This window comes from Neovison vison, chromosome 14, assembly GCF_020171115.1.
Source record: "Neovison vison isolate M4711 chromosome 14, ASM_NN_V1, whole genome shotgun sequence".
NCBI classification, from domain to species: domain Eukaryota; kingdom Metazoa; phylum Chordata; class Mammalia; order Carnivora; family Mustelidae; genus Neogale; species Neogale vison.
In genome coordinates this window covers 1,056,752-1,075,661 of record NC_058104.1, presented here as the reverse complement: position 1 = coordinate 1,075,661, position 18,910 = coordinate 1,056,752, and the positions used below count along the sequence as shown (strand labels likewise).

Genomic DNA, 18,910 nt, shown 5'->3' with positions numbered 1-18,910 from the left:
CTGCTACTCTCTGCCCTTGGGGGTGTGCAGTTTGCGGGATCAGCAGGCCTGTTGCCCGCGGGGGCGCAGGTCCCGGGCAGCCTCCTGCTTCCGTGGAGCCTCATTCAGCTGTCTCATCTGGATGCTCACGTTTATGTCGCTCAGTATAGAATGCCACTGCCACGGAGGTACTACTCGTCATTTGTCTCCAGCGGGCCACCGCCACCCAGCCAGCCGCCCCAGCGGGAACGCAAACGCCCAGGCCCTGCCTTCGCGACCGGGGGAGACCAGTGGGTTCTGCTCGCTTCCGCCTGGGCCTCGCGTGTGTGGCTCCGGGAAGCCTCGGCTGCAGCGGAAGTTCCCGGGGCGGGGAGACATTTGTGCGCACGCGTGGCCGCAGCCCATGGCTGTCAGATGAGCGCCTCTTCTCCCTTGTGCAGCCACAAGCTGTGCACGCTTCCCTGCTCACGGCTGTGTGTAGGCGCGGCTGCAGGCCCTGGTCGTCACCCCTGCACGCAGCTGCATGTCATCCCCGTGTGTTTCCTTGCTCGCAGCTGCGCGCGGGCACGGTTGCAGGCTGTGCTCGTCACCGCAGCGCGCAGGCGCAGGCCGTCCGCACGTGTCTTCCCCGTTCATGGCTGTGCGCAGGCGCAGGCCGTCCGCACGTGTCTTCCCCGTTCATGGCTGTGCGCAGGCACAGGCCGTCCGCACGTGTCTTCCCCGTTCATGGCTGTGCGCAGGCGCGGCGTTCTTTTTTTTTTTTTTTAAGATTTTATTTATTTATTTGACAGAGGTCACAAGGAGGCAGAGAAGCAGGCAGAGAGAGGGGAGGAAGCCAACTCCCTGCGGAGTAGAGAGCCCAACTTGGGGCTTGATTCCAGGACCCTGGGACCATGACTTGAGCTGAAGGCAGAGGCTTTAAACCACTGAGTCACCCAGGTGCCCAGGCGAGGCGTTCTTAGCCGGCGTCTGGGTGCGGATTTCAGGTGCGGGACTGTGAGGGTGCCTCCGGGTTCCCGAGCTGGGGAAGCCGCGGCCGCGGCGGGAATTCACGGAGTCTGCACGGCCGGACATCGGATGGTCTCGCTGAGAAGACAAGTGTGAGTGGGGTCCGCTGGCGGGGTAGTGTGCCCGGAGCCACGGGAGTGGGGACGAGGTGCGCGAGGCCCGGGGTTAGGGGGCGGGCAGCTGGAGCCCAGCTGGGGGACGTGCTTTGGGGCGGGGCCCGCAGCGAGAGCTGGAGACGGCTGGGGGGCGGCTGTGCGGACGGCTGGGGGGCTGGCGTGTCAGGCGTTTGGGTGGCAGGGCCGCTGAGCCGCTGCGGACGCCAGGGTGGGCGGGGGGCTCTCGGGGGGCTCACGTGGCTCAGGGAGGCTGTGGTTGGGGGTGCCTGGAACCCGGCCCAGCACGGGGTCTCTGTGTTGTGGGGCAGACGTAGTCCGCCCGGAGGGTAGCTGTGGGCTCTGAGAGGCGCGGTTGTCCGCAGGAGTGTGTGTGTGTGTGTGTGTGTGTGTGTGTGTGTGTGTGTGTGAGGGGGCGGGGTGGGGGGGCTTGGCTCGGTCAGCCGGGGCGCCCCAGGTGGAGTGCGGGCGGGTCCCCCCCAGGGAGGCCTGCAGAGTCCCACACACCCTTCCTGCGCGCCCCAGGGGAGCCTGCGCCTGCCCATCCCGGTGGGGCCACACATTGGTTGTTGGGCTGGTACTGGTCACCTTCCCATTTTGGAGTGGTCTGGATGGGGCACAGACCCCGGGGTATGGGCTCCTGCTGGCCCGAGTGGCCCCCCAGGCCCGGATGAGGGGAGGCTCCACAGAGTCCTGCTGCCTACATGCCCCTCCCATGGCAAGAGGCGGGGTGGGTGGGGCAGCTTGGGGAGAGAAGATGTTTGGGTCACCTTTGGAAAAGAGTGCCAAGAGCCCAGGCAGGTTCCTTCTTTCCCGGTGAGCCGCACCAGGACGTGCCCTCGGACGTCTGACATCTGTGTGATTCTATTGTTTTTGCTTTTTGTCTTTTCTGTGTCAAAACTTAAGAGGAGCCTTGAGAATGCACTTATAACGGGGACACAGGGCCAGGGCTGTCCCCACCCAGAGCCCTGTGGGTCCAGCCTGAGAACCAGGGCTGCTCTAGCCCAAGGATGATGCAGACTGGCCCCCAAAACTGGACACGAAATGTCCATGGGCTTTGGTTCACAATCAGATGCGATTCCTCTGCCTTCTGTGGGCTTCTCAACATTGTCTCGCCAGCAGGACTGCCGTGATATTTTAAATAAACAAAAAAACCACACCAAGGGGCGCAGGGGTGGCTCAGTGGGTTGAGCCTCTGCCTTCGGCTCAGGTCGTGGTCTCAGGGTCCTGGGACCGAGCCCTGCAACGGGCTCTCTGCTGCTCAGCGGGGAATCTTCTTGCCCCTCTCTCTCTGCCTGCCTGTGATCTCTGTCAAATAAATAAATAAAATCTTATTTAAAGCAGGTCGCTGGGTTTTCTGAAGCAGCAGCCCCAAGAGGCGAGGCTAGCCCTATGGTGTGCCCCCGGGTATTTGAAGTCAGTGTCTGATACGCTGCTAACAGCTGCCACTGCTGGCTCTGGTGGCCGGGCCGGGCCCGGATGCCACAGGTCACTTTCAGGGCAAAGGTGGGGATGTCTGTGGGGACTTGAACGCGCTCCTCTTAAGACGCTGAACGGGTGGCGTGAAGGTAAGTAGCGGTGTGGGAGATGAGAACACTGTCGTCAGCCAGTTTGACTTGTGTTATAAATATTTATGGTTTGGAAGTACGTGTTTACGAGCGAGCGTATCACTGCGTCATGTCGGGGATTCGATGATGTAATTTTGTATCTGAAAATGGATCATTTCAGTTTGTTTATGAGTTGATGCTGGAAACGTATTTAGCTTTCAGTACCGGTTCATGAAAAAAATTGAGAAAACGAGGGATGGTACACGATTTCTTCAACTCGAAGAGGGTGCAGCAGAGACGCACGTCGGATGCGGGGAGCCTGACAGCCTGAGATTTCTGCTGTAAGGTTAGGCATGAGGCCGGCCGCGGGCTGTCGTGGTTCCTGTGTGTCCAGAGGGCCGCTGGCCTTGTGTCACTGTTGACTTAAAGAAGGTCACGACGGGCTGTAGTTGAGACCATATACTGACGTGTTAATAGAGCCAACGTGTAAATTCTTAGAAAGACACCAGCTCCAGCGACTGCTTCAGAGGAAGTAGTCTGAGTAGATTTGTAATAAAGAGATTAAATTCATAATTTAAAACTTCCCGCAGAGAAACGCCCAGGCCCAGGTGGCTCCACCATGAGCCTACTAAGTGCTAACGACCCTCAGCCGTGAGCTGGGGCAGCCCGAGGACGTGGTACCGGGTCCAGTTCTGACCTCCGTGCTGCCTGCGGGCCTGGGTGCCTGTCCCTCAGGAGGCCTTGCCCGGAGCCTAGCAGTCCTGTGAGGGAGGGGCAAGGCCTGGAACATTCTCGCTTTTCTCAGACAGAATCACCCCAACGCGTCAGAGGGAATGGACTCGCGGGGAGGCAGCCTGGCCAGACCCTACGGCCATAAACCAGCGAGGCCGCGGGCTCCACCTCCAGCTGTCACTGATGGCAGTGCTCCCAGTCAGGCGGTGGTGGGGTCATCCCTGTTGGACCCCTCAAGCTGAGAGCTGGCAGAGGACTGCGGATCGGGCATCATCAAATCTGGGGCGGGAGGCCCACCGGGGGATCTGTGAGTGGAGAGACCGGTCAGAGATCAGAGGCCTTCCCCTCGGAGTGCGCGTGAACACCCCGCGTGTGCTGGCACGGAGGCTCTGATGGGCGCAGGGTGGCCAGGGTCTGGCCTGGGGGTGCTTCCCAGGCTGTGGGAATGTGCTGAGGCTGGTAGTGTCTCCCCGTGCCAGGCTGGTTTGCGGATCCTGGTGGGCTGGGTGGTCCCCCCAAAGAGGGGTCCCTAGAGCCTCTGAACATGACCTCGTTTGGAAATTGGGTCTTTGTGGACGTAATTAAGTTCTGGGTGAGGGGCTGGGCTGTGGGGATCCTCGGGGGCTCTGCGGCACCTGGGCCATGACTCAGGCCCTGATGAGGAGACTGACGCCCACAGACACCCCGAGGTCCCCTCCTCTTCTGTTTGTGAAACGATGCCATTGTGATGGCTGGTCACGAAGCGCACACTCCTGGGACAGGCTGTGGGTTCTGAGGAAGGGCCGTCGGTAACCCGTGCCTGCCCCGTCGCCCTGCAGACTCCACGCGCTCTTGCCCGTCCGTCCGTCCCGAGGGCCCCGCCGGTCCTGAAGCTGCGCATATGGGGGATCCATTGGCTGCATTCGTCAGGTTTCTTGGACTCTCTGCGGCGCGTCCAGTATCCTTTCCGTCTGCGCGTGACGCTGAAGGGCCGCGGCGTGCGAGGAGGGGCGGTCTCCCCTGTGCGCGGGTCGGGGGGGTTCCCTTCTCATTTGCTGACAGGTAAGAAAACTCCTTTAGTACGAGTAGATGCCGAATTCTGTCTAGGGGTTTTTTTTTTTTTTTTTTTTTGCATCTATGGATAAGGTCGTGTGTGTTTTCTTACTTGGTTGTTAACGGATCTTCCAGTTTCTGTGGTGAGCCCAGCTGGGTCAGTGTGAGTCTTGTCTTTTCTCCTCGTTTATTTAGTTAATTATTTTGAGAGGATGAGAGAACGATCACGTGCACAGGGCAGGGGTGGGGGGGCAGGGGCGGAGGGAGGGAGGGTTGCAAGCAGACTCCCTGCTGAGTGTGGAGCCCGCCTCAGGGCCAGTGGTGTGACCTGGAGACCGAGCGGAGCCGAGGCCAGAAGCCCTGCGCTCACCGGCTGCTGCCCAGGTGCCGCAGCGCATGGGCCCGTCCGCCCGGGCACGGGGCTGGCGCGTTTCTAGCAGGTTGTGAAGGACTTCTCTGTGGTTGTGAGGGACGTCGGTCTGTGGTTTTCTTGTGTCGTCTGTCCTGGTTCTGGTCTCGGGGTAATGCTGGCCCGATGAAATGAACCGGGAGGTGTTCCTGCGTTTGTCCTTTCTAGAGGGGATTGGGGATAATCGGTGTTATTGCTCCTGTAAGCGCTTGGCAGAATTCACAGCTGAACCGCTTGGGCCCAGACACTTCCCTTTATGTGTAACTGTGAGTCGAGCATCTCTCGTAGCTACAAGACTGCTCAGTGTCCGTTAATACTTTAGGTGGCTTTGCTGTTCTGTGACTTGGAGGAATTGGTCCGTTTCATGTAAATTCTCTGAGGGGAGGTACTTCTGCTTCTTACTGGGGACATATCTGGGGTCACCTGAGGTCAGGGGTGAGTCCTCATGAGGCTGAGGGGCAGCTGTACCCCCAGGGCTGACCAGAGAAGTCAGGGGAAGCGTGGGGGTGACGGGTGCCCCTTGGTACACCCGCATCACCTCTGGGCTGGTGGCTCTGTTACTGTCCCGTGGCTGCCGTAACAACTCACCACAAACTGGGCAGCTGAAAACGATGGAAATGGACTTTCTCACACTTCTGGAGGCTGAAAGCCCAAGAAGGTGCTAGTGGGGCTATGCTCTCTCCAGAGGCTCTGGGGGAGGCTCCTTCCTGCCTCTGGAGGCTCTGGGTGTCCCTTGCGTTGTGGCCACATCCCTCCAATCTCTGCCTCCATCTTCGTGTGGCTTCTCAGTGTCTCTCTCTTTTTTAAAAAAAATTTATTTATTCGACAGAGATCACAAGTAGGCAGAGAGGCAGGCAGAGAGAGAGAGAAGCAGGGTCCCTGCTAGGCAGAGAGCCCGATGCGGGACTCGATCCCAGGACCCTGAGATCATGACCCGAGCCGAAGGCAGAGGCTCAACCCACTAAGCCACCCAGGCGCCCTATCCGTGTCTCTTTAAGGACACTTGTCACTGGATTCAGGACCTCTCCTCGTGAGCCAGAATGGTCTCATCTTGAGATCTTTAATTTCGTGACAACAGTAAAGATCTGTTTTTCCAAGTGAGGTCACATCTGTAGGTTCTGGGGCTTTAGGACGTGGGTCATTTTGGAGTCCCCTACTCAGCCTGAGTCCCTCGCCACGTGAGCTGCACTTGGTACAGCCCCAGGAGTGGGGGCAGGCATGGGGGACATCGGGGCAGGGGTGCATCCCCTCCCTGGCCCTGATCTGGACCCGTGGACCACCGCACCCATGGGGTGGGCAGCTTCCAAGCCTACACAGAGACCCACGGGTTCTTGGTTCAGAATCCAGGGCCTTGGGATCATCGAGGCAGGAGAATCATTCCAGTCTTCTCAGCTTCTGCCCCGACCTGTGTGTGTGTGTGTGTGTGTGTGTGTCCCTGCCCCGCAGGCAGGTGAGGACTGTGGTGTGTGCCCTCGTGTCAGCCCGTCTCACGTGTTCAGGGTTCTTTCCTTAGCTTTGCGGGAGTGACGGGGCTGTGTGTGGCTCCCAGCGGGGCGTCCCTCTCAGGAGCAGAGCCATGCTCAGTGCTCCCATTCTGTGTGGGGACCCGTGGGCGTCCTGGGTCTGGGATTGTCCTGTGCCATCAGCCACAGAGCAGGAGGACACTTTGTTCTCTGGGATCAGAGTCCAGCCTTGTGCAATCAGCCCGGCTGGGGTCCCTGTGCTCCGACAGGCCGCGGGCTGGCTGCCCTCAGCCCTGGGACGGGCACCGCTCCTCTGTGTGGGGTTTGCCCCTTGCCCTCTGGGGCTGCTCTTCTTAGCACCCAGCTGGAGTGGCAGCTGCGTGCTGGGTGTCTTCGTTTCCTCCCTCCCTGGCAGCCTGTTCCTGGGAGATGATCTGCATTTAAATCTCGTTCCCGAGAAGAGCTGCGCCTGGACCCTGAGCCATAGACCCTAGTCCCAGAAAGATGGGTCCTACTGAGTCCGGGATCCCAGCATCTTCCTGGGTTCCACACAGCTTCCTTCCAGCACTGGCAGCCCTTGTCCTGGGCCTTAGGGCATGGCTGGGTTGAGGGAAAGCCAATGCCAGGAATGCATGGAGCCCCCTCAGGTGGCCTCCACTGGTCCTAGGGATAGGGAAGGAAGCCTAGTGGTGACAGAGGTGTCACCTAGAGGTGACAGAGACCGTGGTGTGTCTGTGCAGTTGGCAGGCAGAGCTTCCTGAGGCTTCCAGAGCTGCTGCCTCCACCTGGAGGCCCTCTGTGCTTTGCTGCTCTTCCCCCACCCCAGCACTCATGGATGGTAGGGGGTGTCCCCCTTGGTGACTGTGTCCTGCCAGCTAAGATCCTGTGACACCAGTGAATGTGGAATGAGCCAGTGGGCTGTGTGCAGTGGTTGCGATGGGCTCCTGCCTGGGCTCATGGCTCATAGCTGCCCTGGGTGGGTCTGGCCAACGCAGCTGCCGATGGGGCAGGGGGCTGGCAGCCCTGCAGACAGTTACTGTCCTTCTGGCACTTTCCGGGGCTCTCGGAAGGCTGTGGCCAGCACACTGGTGGGCATCCTGAGGGGGCACAGGGATGGGTCAGCGAGACTGAGGGTGTGGGCGCCGGCGGGCCGGGGATGACCCCACCCCACCCCCGGGCTGGTGGACCTCCCTTTGGAAGGGGCGTCTGAACCCAGAGGGGCTCCTCCTCTGGCATCCTGAAGCTCGTGGGGAGCTCCCTGTAGGGGGAAAGGGTGGCCGATGCCTTGGGCACATGGCTGCCCCTTGGGGCAGATGCCCTTGGCATGGGCGCCCCCACCGCAGGCCCCCGGGGCGGACGGTCAGTCTGCGCGTTCACTCCCGGCTGCGGGCGCTCCAGCCGCTCGTGCCGTCTGGGACGGTGTGACACTGGCACATGCGGCCGTCGGTGCTGCTGCACATTTGTGCGCACACGCCCGGACGCGGGGCCGTGGCCGCGCTCACGGGCCCTCACCAGTGCCCTCGCCGTCTCTGGGCATCCTTCGCTTTCTCTCCCCAGGGCATGGGCATCCCTCCTCCTTGGGAAACTCCAGGACACAGGTCAGCCCGCCGCCCCGGTCCGCAGTTCCCAGCCCCACGCTCGGAAACCGGAGACTTTCTCAGAGGTTTGGCAAGAATCTGCCGCCGGTCTGCCCGGCCTGCGTGTGTTCCTCGTGGAAACCTTGAGTGCCGGTGACAGTGGGGCTGCCCGGGCCCAGCCTCTGAGTCCCCAGACTCCCCCAGTCCCCAGTGGCAGGGACGGGAGTGGCTGGGCGAACTCTCCTGCCTCTTCGTGGGTTGGCTTTGTCCGACACCCCGGGCTGGGAAAAGCGGAAGCGGCAGAGTTTCCTGGTCAGGGACCCCGTAGGTGTCCAGTGGCGGGAGCAGTGCTGGGGCGGGGACGGGCAGGTCCCCTCCCAGCAGGTAGGTGTGCAGAGCTTGACCTTGGCCCTGTTTCCCCTTGGCCAGGGCAGAGCCGGTCCTTGGGGTCTTCGTCGGGGGAAATGGCGTGTTAAGTCCATCAGACAGTCCCCATACTCCTGAGCCCGCACGGCCGTGGGAGAGCGTGGGTGCTGCCCGCGACTCTGCCTCTTCTGCCTGGCAGGCAGGACTGCGGCGGTGCGCGGGTCAGGGGGCCTCGCCATGCTGTCTGGGGAGGAATTTGCAGAAGAGCTCTGAGGAGTGACTTTCTCTAGACCTGCCTTTGGTTGGGGGGTGGGGGAAGCCGATTCCCACCAGTGCAAGAGGGCCTGTGACCCTTGCCCTCTGTAGGTGGAGGCCCCGCCTCCCGTGAGCACCCAGCTGAGGCCGCCAGGAATGCAGTGACCCAGGCATTCCTATGTGTTGAGAGTGAGATGCCCCCACCGGGTGTGGGTGAAGGGTCTCAGGTGGTTCCTGGCTGGGTGCCCAGGCTTGAAGGGGGCCCAGGACTCACGAGGGCAGGTGGGGTCAAGGGGCCAGACGGCGCTTGGGAGGGCAGCGCCCAGACAGCTGTTGCCCCTGCTTCCCTGCTCCCCGACCTTGGTGGGGCTGCTGTCCCAGGAGGCACCTGGCCCCTGCCCCCCAGGTTGGAAAGGAGGGGAGCTCTGAGTGGCTGTCCTGGGTATGCAGGCTCTCTTGGGCCCAGATCTCTGCCTCCACTGTTGCTGGGTGTGTCGATTTCTGGGGACAGGGGATCTGGGGTCGCATGGTCTTTTCCCTGTGCCTGTTTCCTCTTACTACAAGGACCAGACACTGGATTCGGGGCCCGCCCTCCTCCAGCACGACCTCTTCTTAGTTAATTACACCTGCAAAGACTCTTTTTCCGGAGAGTCATTTTCTGAGGTTCTGAGTGGACGTGAGTTCTGGGGGACGCCACTGATCTCCCTACAACTGATGCCTGCCCAGAGACCCCCCAGAGGAGGCCAGAGGAGGCCTCCGGGCAGACTTGTGAGCCAAGACCCTGCTCGGGGCGGTGGCCAACAAGGGAGGCCTCAGCGCTGGTGGCCGTGTGGGGATTGGGGGAGAGCAGCGGGGCCGGTGGGCCCCTGGGCTGGGTGGGGGTGCTGGCTGGCTCGACCCCCAGGGCAGTGCGGGAGCTCGGAACATGCTGTCCACTTCCGTTTGACGGGGCAGTGACAGGCCACGCTGGACGCAGTGCCCGGTGACAACGGACAGACAGAGGGACCGAGCCCAGCCCGGCAGCTTGCTCTGCGCCAGCCCTGCAGCTGCGCGATGGCCACAGTGGACTGAGGGGCCATTGATGGAGACACAGTCGGGCCCTGATAACTCGCTAATGGCGCTCGGTATTTTTTCACGGAGAAGAATTGCGTGAGTGTGAAGACCCGGAGGGGAGATGAAGGCCGCTCCACGGAGAGCCTTGAGCCCACCCCTTAAAGGAACAAGGCGGTTCCCCCCCTTCCCATGTGGTGCAGACAGCTGGCTCCTTAAATATTAATCAGGGCATTGAGATGCAAATGTGCGCCCAGCACAGAGAGGCCTGCAGCTGCAGGGCTGGCGCGGTGGCCTCCGAGGCCCAGGTGCAGCGCCGGCCAGCGCCAGCACCAGGAGGAGGTGCCTCACCGGCGACCCTCCCTGAGGACAAAGGCATCAGTTGCCCCTCAACAGGAGGCATCATCTGGTGTCACTGCTTTCCTGGCTCTCGGTCTTAAACCAAGGTGTCCTTGCAGGTAGACGTGGGTGGGAGCGGGGCGGCTGGCCGGTCCTCGGTGCCATGTGACGCTTTGTCGGGTTCGCGCGTGTCCCTCTGGTTCCACGCTGCCTCCGGGTAGCTACGCGCACGCTCACGGGGGGACCGAGCCACCGGCCTGGAGCCCTTTGTGGAGAGAGGGGGCACGCCAGGCTTTCCCAGTCCCTGCCGGGGCTGGAGCAGGTCCTGAGGCTGCTTAGAAAGAGGACAGAAGACGCTTTGAAAGAGTGGGAATGGAGGGTGGGGAGGGACGGCAACAAGCCGTGGTGCGGTCAAGACACACAGGAAGACGGGGACTTAAGGACACCGGGACTCAAGGGGACGCACGCATGCATTCTGCTTACACTTTCTTGCGTGTCTGTGAAAAGACCCGCCGTGTGGCGCCTGTTGTGGCAAATGTACTGGAAACAAAGCAGGCTCTCATGCTTGACCACGGAAACATGGGTTTTCTTTTTAAAATATTTTCGTAATTGGAACTCATGCAAGAGTCCACAGACCGTGTGCTCTTGAGAACTTGACCGAGTGTCCGTTGAACAACCAAGAGCCAAGAACCAGACCCCTGGTGGCCCCAGCGTCCGTCCGCATCATCAGCCTGGCTGGGTGGGGCCCCCAGTGCTGGCCCGCGCGTCTGCGCACGTCAGGACGTCGCCTGCGGCCCCGCACACCCACACCACTCACCCCGTCTGCCCGACCTTGCAGACTGTCCTCCTCTCTGCTGGAAGCGATTCCACGAGAGCCGGTCATCCGTCCTGCTCTTGGCGATGAGTCATTGGCCGTTTTTGTCTTTAGGAGCAGGGCTGCTGTGACCCTCGGTGGCGCCTCCTTGGGGCACCTATCCACGCGTCCACTGTGTACACACGGGGGGTGGGGAGCTGCTGGGTCCCACAGGCGTTTCGATTGCTCTGTGTCTCCATCGGCACATGGCATCGCCACTGCGTGTCGGGGATGTTTCAGGATCTCTGTCATCTTTTGTTTTCAGAAGCAACTTTTTTAAGGTGCAGGTGGTAGTGTACAGGAGCCAGTGCTGGCCCACACGGCTGTAAGAGCTGGCCCCGTAGCCTTCTTTGCTCCGCACTGAGTGATGACACATTGCTTGCTCAAAACCGGGTGCAGTGGGTGTACTTAAGTTGTGGAAGTTAAAACACTACAAATCAGAGCTTTGTTTGGAGGGTCCGTTGCAATTTACACAAAATGCACCTACTTTGGGAACCTGAGTGGCTCAGTTGGTTAAGCAACTGCCTTTGGCTCAGGTCATGATCCTGGAGTCCTGAGATCGAGTCCCACATTGGGCTCCCTGCTTGGTGGGGAGTCTGCTTCTCCCTCTGACCCTCTCCCCCATGCTCCTTCTCTCTCAAATAAATAAAATGTAAAAAATGTACCCACTTTAAGTGTACAGTTTCATGGATTTGGCAGGTGTGCATGTTATCCACCATGTGGCTGAGATAGAGTGTTTCCAGCCCCCCACATCCTCCCTTGTTCCTTCTTCCCAGTCAGCCCCTCCCCAGCATGGCCCTAAGTGATCACTGACCTGTTTTCTGTCACTGCAGCTGAGGCTTTTTTTCTTCTTAGAGTTCCACATAAATGGAATCCTTTGGTGCATATTCTTCTGTTTCTGGATTCATTATTAGCTAAGAATGGTTCTGAGGTTCAAATGTGTTAACACATGTCAATAAAAACTGTTGCCGGTGGATACAATGCAGTGGACTTGTCCCCTCTTCTGCTCATGGACCCTTGGGCTGTTTCTTAGTTCTTGGCTACTCTGAATAAATCTGCTAAAGGCATTGCTCACAGGTCTGTTTCCTCATTTCTCTTGGTAGATACGTAAAATGGCTGGGTCGTATGGTGGAATATGTTTAGTGTTTTCGCTAAACATTCGCACCTTTTCCTGTTCTGACCAGCAGTGTGGGAGTGTTTGGGCTACTTCTCTCCATTAAATGTTGGGTGGAACAGACCGAGTGTGTTTTCTCATCTAAGTCACCCCAGCCTGAAATTTTCTTTGTGAGGTTTTTATTCACAAATTCAATTCATTTCATTGTTATGGGGCTCCTTGGGTTTTGTTTCTTTTTTTTGTTTGTTTCTTTTTTGTTTTTGTTGTTGTTTTAAGATTTTATTTATTTGACAGACAGAGATCACAAGCATGCCGAGAGGCAGGCAGAGAGAGAGGGAAGCAGGTTCCCTGCTGAGCAGAGAGCCCAATGCAGGGCTCCATCCTAGGACCCTGGGATCATGACCTGAGCCGAAGGCAGAGACTTTAACCCATTGAGCCACCCAGGTGCCTCGGTTTTGTTTCTTTGTAACCCAGTTTTAGTAACTTACATCTTTCGTGGAATTGTTTTCATTTCATCTAGTAAGTGAAATCCATGAGAATGAAGTTGATAATATTCTCGTTTCCCTTTCAGTGTTGTAGGACCTGTAGTGATGACTCTGCTTTCCTTCTTGGTACTGATGACCTGTATTTTCACTCCTTTCCCCTTCATTTTGTAGCTAGACGTTTATCTATTTCAGTAGTATTTTCAAAGGACCAGATTGGGTTTCATTGGTTTTGTTCTCAAATGTTTTGCCCTGAAAGGCTTCTGGTTTTATTCAAAGGCTGTTTAAGGAGTCTTACATGTCTTCAGGACAAGGTAGTTCTTTCCCACAGTCTGTTGCCCACCCAGCCAGCTCAGTCCCAGTGGAGCAAGGTGGCCACTCACCTTGGAGAGGTGAGGCAGAACCCCATCTGTGCTAGGTGTCGAGCTGATTCCAGGTGAGGGCAGGGCAGGCAGCCTTGGCAGAAAGCCATCTAGACGGCAAAAGGTTTATGTGTCGCGTAAGCATGGCTGCTCTTTACTCAAAATTTCCATGACCAGTCGGTAGCTGCACATCCGTAAGAGAGTTCATGTGTGGTCGTATGTTGGCCCTGAACACCCACTTTCTGTCGCACTGGCTGAGCACCCCCTTATGTTTTGGCCTTAAGAGAATCTAGCCCTGCGCACTTAACACAAGAGGGAAAAGTGTTTTATCTGCTTAGCTGCCCTGTATGCCCACTAGATCTTGGCAATGTGAGGTCTCCTGGCCTCTGAGAGAGGGAGACCTAGGGCCTTGGGACACTTAGAAATATTTTTTGGCTTCTGTTTTATTTTTAAAAATTGAGGTCAAACTGACATTAGCACAGAGTTACTCGGTTTTTGTTTTTGTTTTGAAAGATTTTATTTATTTATTAGACACACAGAGAGAGATCACAAGCAGGCAGAGAGGCAGGCAGAGAGAGAGGGGGAAGCAGGCACCCCACTGAGCAGAGAGCCCGATGTGGGGCTCGATCCCAGGACCTGAGATCATGACCCGAACTGAAGGCAGAGGCTTAACCCACTGAGCCACCCAGGTGCCCCCAGAGTTACTCGTTTTAACGACCAGTTGGTGGCATTTAGTGTATCACAGTGTTTGGTCATCACCGCCCCTGTCGAGTTCTAAACTGTTTGATGCCCTCAGAACGAACCCCTCTCCCCATGATTTGGTCACTCTTCCTTCTCCCCTCACCTCAGCCTTCGCAATCACTAATTTTTCCGTCTCTACATACTTACCTGTTCTAGATATTTCACATAAATAGAACCGTATGGTAGGTGAGCTTTTGTGTCTGGCTTTTCACTGAGCATAATACTTTCAAGGTTTATCCACATTTTGGGCACCTGGGTGGCTCAGTGCATCGAGCCTCTTCCTTCGGCCCAGGTCATGATCTCGGGGTCCTGGGGTCGAGCCCCATATTGGTCTCCCTGCTCAGCGGGGAGCCTGCTCCCCCCCACCCCCGCCTCTCTGCCTACTTGTGATCTCTGTCAGATAATTAAAATCTTAAAAAAAAACCAAACCTCAGCCATCTCAGCCATGCAAGTGGGTGTGGAGTAGTACCTCACTGTGCTTTTCACATACGTGTTATAGTGACTAAAGATGCTGAATATCCTTTTGTGTGCTTTATGGCCACTTGTGTCTCTTCGTTGGAAAAAAGGGCTGATTAAGTCCTTTATTTTAATTAAAGATTTTATGTATTTGTCAGAGCAAGCGTGCGTGCAGGCGAGCTCAAGCAGGCAGAGCGGCCGGCAGAGGGAGAGAGAGAAGCAGGCTCAACGCTGAGCGGGGAGCCCGATGCGGGGCTCGATCCCAGGAGCCTGAGCTGAAGACAGAGGCCTAACCCACTAAGCCCCCCAGGCGCCCCGATCAAGTCCTTTTGAACTGGGGTTTGTTGTCTTTGATGCTCAGCTGCACAAGTTCCATGTATGTCCTGGATACGAGACTCTTACCAGGTAGATGATGTGCAAATATTTTCTCCCACTCTGTGGCTTGTCTTTTCACTTTCCCGATAACGTCCTCAGGTGCACAAAAGTTTTAAATTTCTTGTTGTCCAGTCTATCTGGTTCTCCTTTTGCTGCTCCTGCCGTTGGTGTCCTCAGAATCCATTGTTAAATTCATGTTTTCTTCTAGGAATTTTATTGTTTATTTTAAAAAAAGATTTTATTTATTTATTTGACAGATCACAAGTAGGCAGAGAGGCAGGCAGAGAGAGAGGCGAAGCAGGCTCCCTGCTGAACCAGAATCATCCCATGCAGGGCTTGATCCCAGGACCCTGGGGTCACAACCCAAGCTGCTGGCAGAGGCTTTAACCCTCTGAGCCACCCAGGCACCCCTTTTCTGGGTTGATTTCTGAGCGCAGTCTGAGGCGAGTGCCCAGCTCCATTCTTCAGTGCTCTAGCTCCTGCTCTCCCGCCCAGCTGCCCTTTTCCCACGGAGCGGTCGTGGCATCCTTGTCAAGAATCATTGACCATGTGAGTGAGGGTTCACGAAGCTTCCGTTCTGTTCCTCTTGTCCATAGGTCGGTGGTCACGGCAGGACCACACCGTTTCAATGGCTGTAGCTTTGTATTAAGTTTTCAGGTCGGGAAACGTGAAGCTTCCACCGTCTTTCTAACGGTTGTTTCTATTATTTGCGGCCCTTTGCGGTTCCCTGTGAACTTGAGCGTTGGCTCCGTTTCTACACAGCAAGGTCGTTGGGAGTGTCCGGAGAGGGTTCTCTGGGCTCGCAGACGGCCTTGGCTGGTTCCGTCTTGTCACTGTGGTCCCCAGCTTGCAGGCATGCGTCTCTCCCCTGCCCTCCACCTTGTTCACGGCTGGTTTCAGCTGCATCACGTGGCTCTCAGCGTGTAGGTGTTTTGCCTCCTTGGTTCAGTCTTTTGGAAGGTGTTTTTTATTATTGTTGGGTGCAGTGGTGAGTGAGCCTGCTGTCATGGTTTCGGTTTCCGACTCCTCGTCGCTGGTCTTCGGTGCTGATTCTGTACCTGCTGCTCTGCTCAGCCGGTTCGCTAGCTCTAGCGCGTTTCTTTGGTGGATCATTGGGATTTTTTTCTAGAGGATCATGTCATCTGTGAATTAGAGGTAATTTTACTTTCTTTTTACTTTATTAAAACTTTATTTTTAAAAATTTTTTATTTTAAAAGATTTTATTTATTATTTATTTGACAGAGATCACAAGTACGCGGGGAGGGGGGAGCAGGCTCCCGCTGAGCAGAGAGCCCGACGCAGGGCTCAATCCTAGGACCCTGGGATCATGACCTGAACCGAAGGCAGAGGCTTTAACCCCCCAAGAGCCCCTGAAGCGTTTTAGTGTTTTGACCAGCGGCGCTGGCTGGAACTTTAGTCGCCGTTACAGGCATGGACGGCAGCGGCCTCTCTCGTCTCCTTCTGGCTCTGCAGGAAGGTCTTCACGTTCGCTGTTGGCTGTGGGTTCACTGACGACATTTTATCATCACTATTATTCCAGAGTGGCTTTGCTCATGAACGGGCTTTGGATTCTGTCAAATGCTTTTCCTGCGTCCGTCGAGAGGACCGTGCCCCCCCACCCCCCTACGTTCTGCGGGCGCGAGGGACCCACCGATCCCACCTGGGCATGGCGCGGTGTCCGTCCGTCATGCTGCTGTTTCGTTGAGGGCGTTTGCTTCCGGCAAAAATCCCGAGAGATGCTGGCATCTTGGGGTTAATCAGGGTAAACCAGGCCTCGTGAGAGGAGTTGGGAAGCGCTCCCTTCTCTGATTTTGGGGAGCGTTTGGGAAGGGCCAGCGCCCATTCTTGCCCGTCCTGGGGAGCACGCAGTGAGGCCGCCTGGGCTAGCGCTGTCTCTGGTGGGAGGCGTCTACACGGATGCCTCTTCACACTGTGAAAGTTGGTGACTTCGTCTCTTCCTGAGTCACTTGCGGTGGCTGCGGGCTTCCGGGATTTCGTCCACTTCGCTGTGGGCATCTGGTTCCGCTGCCGCCACTTCATGGTGCTGTCGCGGCTCCTGGGACCTGCGGAAGGTCCATTGTGGTGGCCCTGATTTCCGCTCCCCGTCAGGGAAGCTAAAGGCGCGACTGTTTCATCTTAAAGGTCTGTTCGTGGCCGTGAGCCCCATTTCGCCGCGGGGTTTGGAAGCTGCATCCCCCGGGACGGAGGCGTCTTCATGCTGCGCGCAGGGCAGGGGTTGACATGGGGAGCGGACCCAGGGAGCAGGGGGCTTCTGGGCAGAGGGAGGCAAGCAGCTGCCGGGGGACTGCGGAGGCCGTCCTTTCCCGAGCCCGTTCGTGTCTGAGAGGGATGTCAGTCTGAAGGGTGCTGTGGGGCGTTGGGGCCGAGGTGTGGGTCGGCGGCAAATGCTGGGGGGACAGTGGAGGGGACAGCCCCACATGCACTCCTCTGGCAACCAAAACCCCCACCTCTGTTGGTCTGACACATTAACGGGGAGTCAGCATTTCTAGAATTCCGGGAAGGCTTGCAGTATCCGGCAAAGCCTGCGGCTGGGGCCTCCAGCTGCGTCTCCCCGAGAGCAGGAGGAGGAATAGAAAGAAACGGGAGTTTTCAGCCCAAGATGGCAGCGAGCGAGCACTGGGACCTGCCGGACGGACCAGTGACGGCAGAGCTGACAGGAAAACCCTGTGTTGGGGCTTCGAGACTGATGAGGAGGTAAGAGGGGAAAGGCCAAAATCAGCATCGGGAATGGAGAAGGGCCATCTCGCCCAAGTCAGGGACCACTCCCAAGGTCACAAGGACACGAGGCGAACAGCGGGAGTAGTTGCACCAGAAACCGAGTGGAACCGTCGGGGGCAGGAACCGCTCGGTCCTCAGGCCCCACCTGGGCCAGTGGCGGTGACCCGTCACGTTCTTGGGTTCACCGTGGTGTCTGTCCTGCAGCGCGGGCCCGCAGAGCACAGGGCCGTCCCAGGTCAGGTGCCAAGCCGTGCGGGAGACCCGACACTCCCGCAGCTCTCAGATCTGAGTGAGGTGCGGACCCTCCCTGTGGCCCAGCAGACGGCCCCGCCCGATGGCTGGGTGGAGGCTGGCACACATCCTGCCTCCCACACGACCCCTTGTGTAGTAGTGGGATCAAGAAGGCTCGGCCCCCTGGATCAAGCCCCTCCCTTAACCTTGGTGGCCCCCCTACCCGCCCGACCCCTGGGAAGGTGAGGGCAGCGTCTCTGGCGTGTTGACGAAGCCTGAGCCACTGCTTCTGCCACATCTGGTCCTCGCCAGCGGGGAGGAAAGGATGTTCTCGGTCCGCCTGGGCACAGCGGTCCAGCGGCCCCTCAGCCCTGGTGGGGAATGGTGGGCTCACATCTCGTGTCCCCGAGCCACCCTTCTTGTGTGGAAACTGTGGATTCCAAGAGAGGGCAGGGTTGGGCAGAGCGGAGGCAAATGGAGTTTGGGCCTTTCCCCTTCCTGAGGTGGCACTTGTCCCGGCCCGGATTGGTGCTGCCCGTCACTGGGGGCCAGGCCGAGCCCCTACCTGCCTCGTGTGTGACCAGGAGCAGTGTGGCCCTGAGGGCTGTGTAGGTGTGTGGGTGTCGGCCCGGCAGCCTGAGAGGCCACTGGGGTGACAGGCTGAGCCCAGGCTTGTGCTAGCAAGCTGGGGGGACCTCGGGAGGGGCTGTGCTGACACGTGGGTGGAGGCTGGGGGAGATCTGAGGGGGCTCCTCTGTTAGAGGCCCCATGGCCGGGACCCGGAGTCCCCTGCAGTGGCCTCCACGGTGAGCACATGTTTGTCTTGTCCCAGGACAGGGGCGCCTCCAGGGCACGAGGCCTTCCGAAGGGTGCGGGGAGGCCGGGGGTGGTGCCGAGCCCGACGGAGGCCTGGAGGGGAGCCCCCAGGCAGGGGTTCTGAGGCCCTGGGGGACAGGGAGTCCGGCGTGCAGCAAGGGCAGGCAGCAGCTGCCTGGGCCAAGGCATAAGCTCCTTGGGTCCCTGCCCACTCTGGTGCCCCCACCCAGTGGCGGAACCCCCGGGATGGCCCCCCAGGCCGCGGCGGGCCGGTGCTCCGCTCTGTGCGGCGGCCGCGGGCAGACTTGCTGGCTCCAGGCTCCCCGTCAGAGGCTGCGTCTGTTCTGAGATAGACACTGGGAGCCTGTTTCCCTGCGAGTAGGAACACGGCCTCTCTGTTGGCACCTGGACTGGCCGGCCCCCCCGGCAGGCTCTCGGGGGCGGGTGCTGCACACAGACCCGCACTTGTGCCCGCCCCGGGCCTCCTGCCTGAACCACCGTGTTCCTGCTGGGACCCTCCCTGGAGCAGCGTGGCCCTCCCGGCGTTTTTGGGTCGGGGAAGGGAGGGAGGGGAGCTGCGGGAAAGGGGAGGGGTGACGGGGCAAGGGCTGGGCTGCTGGTGCAGCAGGGGTGCGGCCCTTGGTGGGAGCTATTTGCTCGCAGCTCACGTCAGGCCTTAGGACTGGGGCCGCACACACGTCCAGAGGCAGAGGGCCCCGAAGCCCCGTCACACCGGGAATACCCCGTCCCGCCCAAGCCGCAGCAGGCACACCCAGGGCCCAGGCCTGGTGTCCCCAGCTGAGCCCCCTCTGTAGGTCAGGGAGTCAGGGCAGGGGTGGGGGGACATGGTCAAGAGGACAGGGGAGGAGGT

At 58.6% G+C, this 18,910-nt stretch overlaps 1 long non-coding RNA gene across 1 annotated transcript in view; it reads left to right on the top strand.

Moving 5' to 3' along the window:
* LOC122895850 overlaps nt 1-18,910 on the top strand; it is a 50,937-nt gene that overhangs the window by 18,676 nt on the left and 13,351 nt on the right. The window lies entirely within an intron of this gene.